The sequence below is a fragment of the Myotis nattereri genome, assembly GCF_964212035.1.
Source record: "Myotis nattereri genome assembly, chromosome: 10".
In the NCBI taxonomy this organism is placed as follows: Eukaryota; Metazoa; Chordata; class Mammalia; order Chiroptera; family Vespertilionidae; genus Myotis; species Myotis nattereri.
Window position 1 is genome coordinate 590,610 of NC_138085.1, and position 9,537 is coordinate 600,146.

The window sequence follows — 9,537 nt, forward strand, 5'->3', positions numbered from 1 at the left end:
CAAGGCTTTCCATTGGTAGTGTCTGTGATTACAAACGGCAGGAAATGTAGGAAGAATCTATTTACTTTAATTTCAAGGGGTTCTTCCAAGGTTTTAATCATTTCTGGAAACTCTAATTACGTATTTTAAGAGTTTTACCACACCTAGAGATTTTTCTTACAAATTTGTACTGGAACCGTCAGGATTTTAACAGAGTCAAACAAAAGTCGCCAGAGTAATGCCGCCTCAATTGTAAACATAAGCAGTTCAGTCCTCACTTACAGGCTTTCTACACAAATTTTGAGCTGTATAAACAAGAATTCCTAATATTTGAAAGCAAATTCAAGTGAAAACGCTCCCTCAAGTGCCCACAGTTGTAAATATTATCAGTTTGCTGGTCATTTCACGGCTTTCCACTGGTAATGTCTGTGATTACAAACGGCAGGAAATGTAGGAAGAATCTATTTACTTTAATTTCAAGGGGTTCATCCAAGGTTTTAATCACTTCTGGAAACTCTAATTGCGTATTTTAAGAGTTTTACCACAACTAGAGAGTTTTCTTACAAATTTGTACTGGAACCGTAAGGATTTTAACAGAGTCATACAAAAGTCGCCAGAGTAATGCGGCCTCAATTGTAAACATAAGCAGTACAGTCCTCACTTACAGGCTTTCTGCACAAATTTTGAGCTGTATAAACAAGAATTCCTAATATTTGAAAGCAAATTCAAGTGAAAACGCTCCCTAAAGTGCCCGGAGTTGTAAATATTATCAGTTTGCTGGTCATTTCACGGCTTTCCATTGGTAATGCCTGTGATTACAAACGGCAGGAAATGTAGGAAGAATCTATTTACTTAAATTTCAAGGGGTTCTTCCAAGATTTTAATCATTTCTGGAAACTCTAATTGCGTATTTTAAGACTTTTACCACAAGTAGAGAGTTTTCTTACAAATATGTACTGGAACCGTCAGGATTTTAACAGTCATACAAAAGTCGCCAGAGTAATGCGGCCTCAATTGTAAACATAAGCAGTACAGTCCTCACTTACAGGCTTTCTACACAAATTTTAAGCCGTATAAACAAGAATTCCTAATATTTGAAAGCAAATTCAAGTGAAAACGCTCCCTAAAGTGCCCGGAGTTTTAAATATTATCAGTTTGCTGGTCATTTCAAGCCTTTCCACTGGTAGTGTCTGTGATTACAAACGGCAGGAAATGTTGGAAGAATCTATTTACTTTAATTTCAAGGGGTTCTTCCAAGGTTTTAATCATTTCTGGAAACTCTAATTACGTATTTTAAGAGTTTTAGCACACCTAGAGAGTTTTCTTACAAATTTGTACTGGAACCGTCAGGATTTTAACAGAGTCAAACAAAAGTCGCCAGAGTAATGCCGCCTCAATTGTAAACATAAGCAGTTCAGTCCTCACTTACAGGCTTTCTACACAAATTTTGAGCTGTATAAACAAGAATTCCTAATATTTGAAAGCAAATTCAAGTGAAAACGCTCCCTCAAGTGCCCACAGTTGTAAATATTATCAGTTTGCTGGTCAGTTCACGGCTTTCCACTGGTAATGTCTGTGATTACAAACGGCAGGAAATGTAGGAAGAATCTATTTACTTTAATTTCAAGGGGTTCTTCGAAGGTTTTAATCATTTCTGGAAACTCTAATTACGTATTTTAAGAGTTTTACCACACCTAGAGAGTTTTCTTACAAATTTGTACTGGAACCGTCAGGATTTTAACAGAGTCAAACAAAAGTCGCCAGAGTAATGCCGCCTCAATTGTAAACATAAGCAGTACAGTCCTCACTTACAGGCTTTCTGCACAAATTTTGAGCTGTATAAACAAGAATTCCTAATATTTGAAAGCAAATTCAAGTGAAAACGCTTGAAATATTATCAGTTTGCTGGTCATTTCACGGCTTTCCACTGGTAATGTCTGTGATTACAAACGGCAGGAAATGTAGGAAGAATCTATATACTTTAATTTCAAGGGGTTCTTCCAAGTTTTTAATCACTTCTGGAAACTCTAATTACGTATTTTAAGAGTTTTACCACAAGTAGAGAGTTTTCTTACAAATATGTACTGGAACCGTCAGGATTTTAACAGAGTCATACAAAAGTCGCCAGAGTAATGTGGCCTCAATTGTAAACATAAGCAGTACAGTCCTCACTTACAGGCTTTCTACACAAATTTTGAGCTGTATAAACAAGAATTCCTAATATTTGAAAGCAAATTCAAGTGAAAACGCTCCCTCAAGTGCCCAGAGTTGTAAATATTATCATTTTGCTGGTCATTTCACGGCTTTCCACTGGTAATGTCTGTGATTACAAACGGCAGGAAATGTAGGAAGAATCTATTTACTTTAATTTCAAGGGGTTCTTCCAAGGTTTTAATCACTTCTGGAAACTCTAATTGCGTATTTTAAGAGTTTTACCACAACTAGAGAGTTTTCTTACAAATTTGTACTGGAACCGTAAGGATTTTAACAGAGTCATACAAAAGTCGCCAGAGTAATGCGGCCTCAATTGTAAACATAAGCAGTACAGTCCTCACTTACAGGCTTTCTGCACAAATTTTGAGCTGTATAAACAAGAATTCCTAATATTTGAAAGCAAATTCAAGTGAAAACGCTCCCTAAAGTGCCCGGAGTTGTAAATATTATCAGTTTGCTGGTCATTTCACGGCTTTCCACTGGTAATGCCTGTGATTACAAACGGCAGGAAATGTAGGAAGAATCTATTTACTTTAATTTCAAGGGGTTCTTTCAAGATTTTAATCATTTCTGGAAACTCTAATTGCGTATTTTAAGACTTTTACCACAACCAGAGAATTTTCTTACAAATATGTACTGGAATCGTAAGGATTTTAACAGAGTCATACAATAGTAGCCAGAGTAATGCGGCCTCAATTGTAAACATACGCAGTTTAAACCTCACTTACAGGCTTTCTACAAAAATTATGAGCTGTATAAACAAGAATTCCTAATATTTGAAAGCAAATTCAAGTGAAAACGCTCCCTAAAGTGCCCAGAGTTGTAAATATTATCAGTTTGCTGGTCATTTCACGGCTTTCCACTGGTAATGTCTGTGATTACAAACGGCAGGAAATGTAGGAAGAATCTATTTACTTTAATTTCAAGGGGTTCTTCCAAGGTTTTAATCATTTCTGGAAACTCTAATTACGTATTTTAAGAGTTTTACCACACCTAGAGAGTTTTCTTACAAATTTGTACTGGAACCGTCAGGATTTTAACAGAGTCATACAAAAGTCGCCAGAGTAATGCGGCCTCAATTGTAAACATAAGCAGTTCAGTACTCACTTACAGGCTTTCTGCACAAATTTTGAGCTGTATAAACAAGAATTCCTAATATTTGAAAGCTAATTCAAGTGAAAACGCTCCCTCAAGTGCCCAGAGTTGTAAATATTATCAGTTTGCTGGTCATTTCACGGCTTTCCACTGGTAATGTCTGCGATTACAAACGGCAGGAAATGTAGGAAGAATCTATATACTTTTATTTCAAGGGGTTCTTCCAAGTTTTTAATCACTTCTGGAAACTCTAATTACGTATTTTAAGAGTTTTACCACAAGTAGAGAGTTTTCTTACAAATTTGTACTGGAACCGTCATGATTTTAACAGAGTCATACAAAAGTCGCCAGAGTAATGTGGCCTCAATTGTAAACATAAGCAGTACAGTCCTCACTTACAGGCTTTCTGCACAAATTTTGAGCTGTATAAACAAGAATTCCTAATATTTGAAAGCAAATTCAAGTGAAAACGCTCCCTAAAGTGCCCGGAGTTGTAAATATTATCAGTTTGCTGGTCATTTCACGGCTTTCCACTGGTAATGTCTGTGATTACAAACGGCAGGAAATGTAGGAAGAATCTATATACTTTAATTTCAAGGGGTTCTTCCAAGTTTTTAATCACTTCTGAAAACTCTAATTACGTATTTTAAGAGTTTTACCACAAGTAGAGAGTTTTCTTACAAATTTGTACTGGAACCGTCAGGATTTTAACAGAGTCAAACAAAAGTCGCCAGAGTAATGCCGCCTCAATTGTAAACATAAGCAGTTCAGTCCTCACTTACAGGCTTTCTACACAAATTTTGAGCTGTATAAACAAGAATTCCTAATATTTGAAAGCAAATTCAAGTGAAAACGCTCCCTCAAGTGCCCACAGTTGTAAATATTATCAGTTTGCTGGTCAGTTCACGGCTTTCCACTGGTAATGTCTGTGATTACAAACGGCAGGAAATGTAGGAAGAATCTATTTACTTTAATTTCAAGGGGTTCTTCGAAGGTTTTAATCATTTCTGGAAACTCTAATTACGTATTTTAAGAGTTTTACCACACCTAGAGAGTTTTCTTACAAATTTGTACTGGAACCGTCAGGATTTTAACAGAGTCAAACAAAAGTCGCCAGAGTAATGCCGCCTCAATTGTAAACATAAGCAGTACAGTCCTCACTTACAGGCTTTCTGCACAAATTTTGAGCTGTATAAACAAGAATTCCTAATATTTGAAAGCAAATTCAAGTGAAAACGCTTGAAATATTATCAGTTTGCTGGTCATTTCACGGCTTTCCACTGGTAATGTTTGTGATTACAAACGGCAGGAAATGTAGGAAGAATCTATATACTTTAATTTCAAGGGGTTCTTCCAAGTTTTTAATCACTTCTGGAAACTCTAATTACGTATTTTAAGAGTTTTACCACAAGTAGAGAGTTTTCTTACAAATATGTACTGGAACCGTCAGGATTTTAACAGAGTCATACAAAAGTCGCCAGAGTAATGTGGCCTCAATTGTAAACATAAGCAGTACAGTCCTCACTTACAGGCTTTCTACACAAATTTTGAGCTGTATAAACAAGAATTCCTAATATTTGAAAGCAAATTCAAGTGAAAACGCTCCCTCAAGTGCCCAGAGTTGTAAATATTATCATTTTGCTGGTCATTTCACGGCTTTCCACTGGTAATGTCTGTGATTACAAACGGCAGGAAATGTAGGAAGAATCTATTTACTTTAATTTCAAGGGGTTCTTCCAAGGTTTTAATCACTTCTGGAAACTCTAATTACGTATTTTAAGAGTTTTACCACAACTAGAGAGTTTTCTTACAAATTTGTACTGGAACCGTAAGGATTTTAACAGAGTCATACAAAAGTCGCCAGAGTAATGCGGCCTCAATTGTAAACATAAGCAGTACAGTCCTCACTTACAGGCTTTCTGGACAAATTTTGAGCTGTATAAACAATAATTCCTAATATTTGAAAGCAAATTCAAGTGAAAACGCTCCCTAAAGTGCCCGGAGTTGTAAATATTATCAGTTTGCTGGTCATTTCACGGCTTTCCACTGGTAATGTCTGTGATTACAAACGGCAGGAAATGTAGGAAGAATCTATATACTTTTATTTCAAGGGGTTCTTCCAAGTTTTTAATCACTTCTGGAAACTCTAATTACGTATTTTAAGAGTTTTACCACAAGTAGAGAGTTTTCTTACAAATTTGTACTGGAACCGTCATGATTTTAACAGAGTCATACAAAAGTCGCCAGAGTAATGTGGCCTCAATTGTAAACATAAGCAGTACAGTCCTCACTTACAGGCTTTCTGCACAAATTTTGAGCTGTATAAACAAGAATTCCTAATATTTGAAAGCAAATTCAAGTGAAAACGCTCCCTCAAGTGCCCAGAGTTGTAAATATTATCAGTTTGCTGGTCATTTCACGGCTTTCCATTGGTAATGCCTGTGATTACAAACGGCAGGAAATGTAGGAAGAATCTATTTACTTTAATTTCAAGGGGTTCTTCGAAGGTTTTAATCATTTCTGGAAACTCTAATTACGTATTTTAAGAGTTTTACCACACCTAGAGAGTTTTCTTACAAATTTGTACTGGAACCGTCAGGATTTTAACAGAGTCAAACAAAAGTCGCCAGAGTAATGCCGCCTCAATTGTAAACATAAGCAGTACAGTCCTCACTTACAGGCTTTCTGCACAAATTTTGAGCTGTATAAACAAGAATTCCTAATATTTGAAAGCAAATTCAAGTGAAAACGCTTGAAATATTATCAGTTTGCTGGTCATTTCACGGCTTTCCACTGGTAATGTTTGTGATTACAAACGGCAGGAAATGTAGGAAGAATCTATATACTTTAATTTCAAGGGGTTCTTCCAAGTTTTTAATCACTTCTGGAAACTCTAATTACGTATTTTAAGAGTTTTACCACAAGTAGAGAGTTTTCTTACAAATATGTACTGGAACCGTCAGGATTTTAACAGAGTCATACAAAAGTCGCCAGAGTAATGTGGCCTCAATTGTAAACATAAGCAGTACAGTCCTCACTTACAGGCTTTCTACACAAATTTTGAGCTGTATAAACAAGAATTCCTAATATTTGAAAGCAAATTCAAGTGAAAACGCTCCCTCAAGTGCCCAGAGTTGTAAATATTATCATTTTGCTGGTCATTTCACGGCTTTCCACTGGTAATGTCTGTGATTACAAACGGCAGGAAATGTAGGAAGAATCTATTTACTTTAATTTCAAGGGGTTCTTCCAAGGTTTTAATCACTTCTGGAAACTCTAATTACGTATTTTAAGAGTTTTACCACAACTAGAGAGTTTTCTTACAAATTTGTACTGGAACCGTAAGGATTTTAACAGAGTCATACAAAAGTCGCCAGAGTAATGCGGCCTCAATTGTAAACATAAGCAGTACAGTCCTCACTTACAGGCTTTCTGGACAAATTTTGAGCTGTATAAACAATAATTCCTAATATTTGAAAGCAAATTCAAGTGAAAACGCTCCCTAAAGTGCCCGGAGTTGTAAATATTATCAGTTTGCTGGTCATTTCACGGCTTTCCACTGGTAATGTCTGTGATTACAAACGGCAGGAAATGTAGGAAGAATCTATATACTTTTATTTCAAGGGGTTCTTCCAAGTTTTTAATCACTTCTGGAAACTCTAATTACGTATTTTAAGAGTTTTACCACAAGTAGAGAGTTTTCTTACAAATTTGTACTGGAACCGTCATGATTTTAACAGAGTCATACAAAAGTCGCCAGAGTAATGTGGCCTCAATTGTAAACATAAGCAGTACAGTCCTCACTTACAGGCTTTCTGCACAAATTTTGAGCTGTATAAACAAGAATTCCTAATATTTGAAAGCAAATTCAAGTGAAAACGCTCCCTCAAGTGCCCAGAGTTGTAAATATTATCAGTTTGCTGGTCATTTCACGGCTTTCCATTGGTAATGCCTGTGATTACAAACGGCAGGAAATGTAGGAAGAATCTATTTACTTTAATTTCAAGGGGTTCTTCCAAGATTTTAATCATTTCTGGAAACTCTAATTGCGTATTTTAAGACTTTTACCACAACCAGAGAGTTTTCTTACAAATATGTACTGGAACCGTAAGGATTTTAACAGAGTCATACAATAGTAGCCAGAGTAATGCGGCCTCAATTGTAAACATACGCAGTTTAAACCTCACTTACAGGCTTTCTACAAAAATTATGAGCTGTATAAACAAGAATTCCTAATATTTGAAAGCAAATTCAAGTGAAAACGCTCCCTAAAGTGCCCAGAGTTGTAAATATTATCAGTTTGCTGGTCATTTCACGGCTTTCCACTGGTAATGTCTGTGATTACAAACGGCAGGAAATGTAGGAAGAATCTATTTACTTTAATTTCAAGGGGTTCTTCCAAGGTTTTAATCATTTCTGGAAACTCTAATTACGTATTTTAAGAGTTTTACCACACCTAGAGAGTTTTCTTACAAATTTGTACTGGAACCGTCAGGATTTTAACAGAGTCATACAAAAGTCGCCAGAGTAATGTGGCCTCAATTGTAAACATAAGCAGTACAGTCCTCACTTACAGGCTTTCTGCACAAATTTTGAGCTGTATAAACAAGAATTCCTAATATTTGAAAGCAAATTCAAGTGAAAACGCTCCCTAAAGTGCCCGGAGTTGTAAATATTATCAGTTTGCTGGTCATTTCACGGCTTTCCACTGGTAATGTCTGTGATTACAAACGGCAGGAAATGTAGGAAGAATCTATATACTTTAATTTCAAGGGGTTCTTCCAAGTTTTTAATCACTTCTGAAAACTCTAATTACGTATTTTAAGAGTTTTACCACAAGTAGAGAGTTTTCTTACAAATATGTACTGGAACGGTCAGGATTTTAACAGAGTCATACAAAAGTCGCCAGAGTAATGCGGCCTCAATTGTAAACATAAGCAGTACAGTCCTCACTTACAGGCTTTCTGCACAAATTTTGAGCTGTATAAACAAGAATTCCTAATATTTGAAAGCAAATTCAAGTGAAAACGCTCCCTAAAGTGCCCGGAGTTGTAAATATTATCAGTTTGCTGGTCATTTCACGGCTTTCCACTGGTAATGTCTGTGATTACAAACGGCAGGAAATGTAGGAAGAATCTATTTACTTTAATTTCAAGGGGTTCTTCCAAGTTTTTAATCATTTCTGGAAACTCTAATTACGTATTTTAAGAGTTTTACCACAACTAGAGAGTTTTCTTACAAATATGTACTGGAACCGTCAGGATTTTAACAGTCATACAAAAGTCGCCAGAGTAATGTGGCCTCAATTGTAAACATAAGCAGTACAGTCCTCACTTACAGGCTTTCTACACAAATTTTGAGCTGTATAAACAAGAATTCCTAATATTTGAAAGCAAATTCAAGTGAAAACGCTCCCTCAAGTGCCCAGAGTTGTAAATATTATCAGTTTGCTGGTCATTTCACGGCTTTCCATTGGTAATGCCTGTGATTACAAACGGCAGGAAATGTAGGAAGAATCTATTTACTTTAATTTCAAGGGGTTCTTCCAAGATTTTAATCATTTCTGGAAACTCTAATTGCGTATTTTAAGACTTTTACCACAAGTAGAGAGTTTTCTTACAAATATGTACTGGAACCGTCAGGATTTTGACAGTCATACAAAAGTCGCCAGAGTAATGCGGCCTCAATTGTAAACATAAGCAGTACAGTCCTCACTTACAGGCTTTCTACACAAATTTTAAGCCGTATAAACAAGAATTCCTAATATTTGAAAGCAAATTCAAGTGAAAACGCTCCCTAAAGTGCCCGGAGTTTTAAATATTATCAGTTTGCTGGTCATTTCAAGCCTTTCCACTGGTAGTGTCTGTGATTACAAACGGCAGGAAATGTAGGAAGAATCTATTTACTTTAATTTCAAGGGGTTCTTCCAAGATTTTAATCATTTCTGGAAACTCTAATTGCGTATTTTAAGACTTTTACCACAAGTAGAGAGTTTTCTTACAAATATGTACTGGAACCGTCAGGATTTTAACAGTCATACAAAAGTCGCCAGAGTAATGCAGCCTCAATTGTAAACATAAGCAGTACAGTCCTCACTTACAGGCTTTCTACACAAATTTTAAGCCGTATAAACAAGAATTCCTAATATTTGAAAGCAAATTCAAGTGAAAACGCTCCCTAAAGTGCCCGGAGTTTTAAATATTATCAGTTTGCTGGTCATTTCAAGCCTTTCCACTGGTAGTGTCTGTG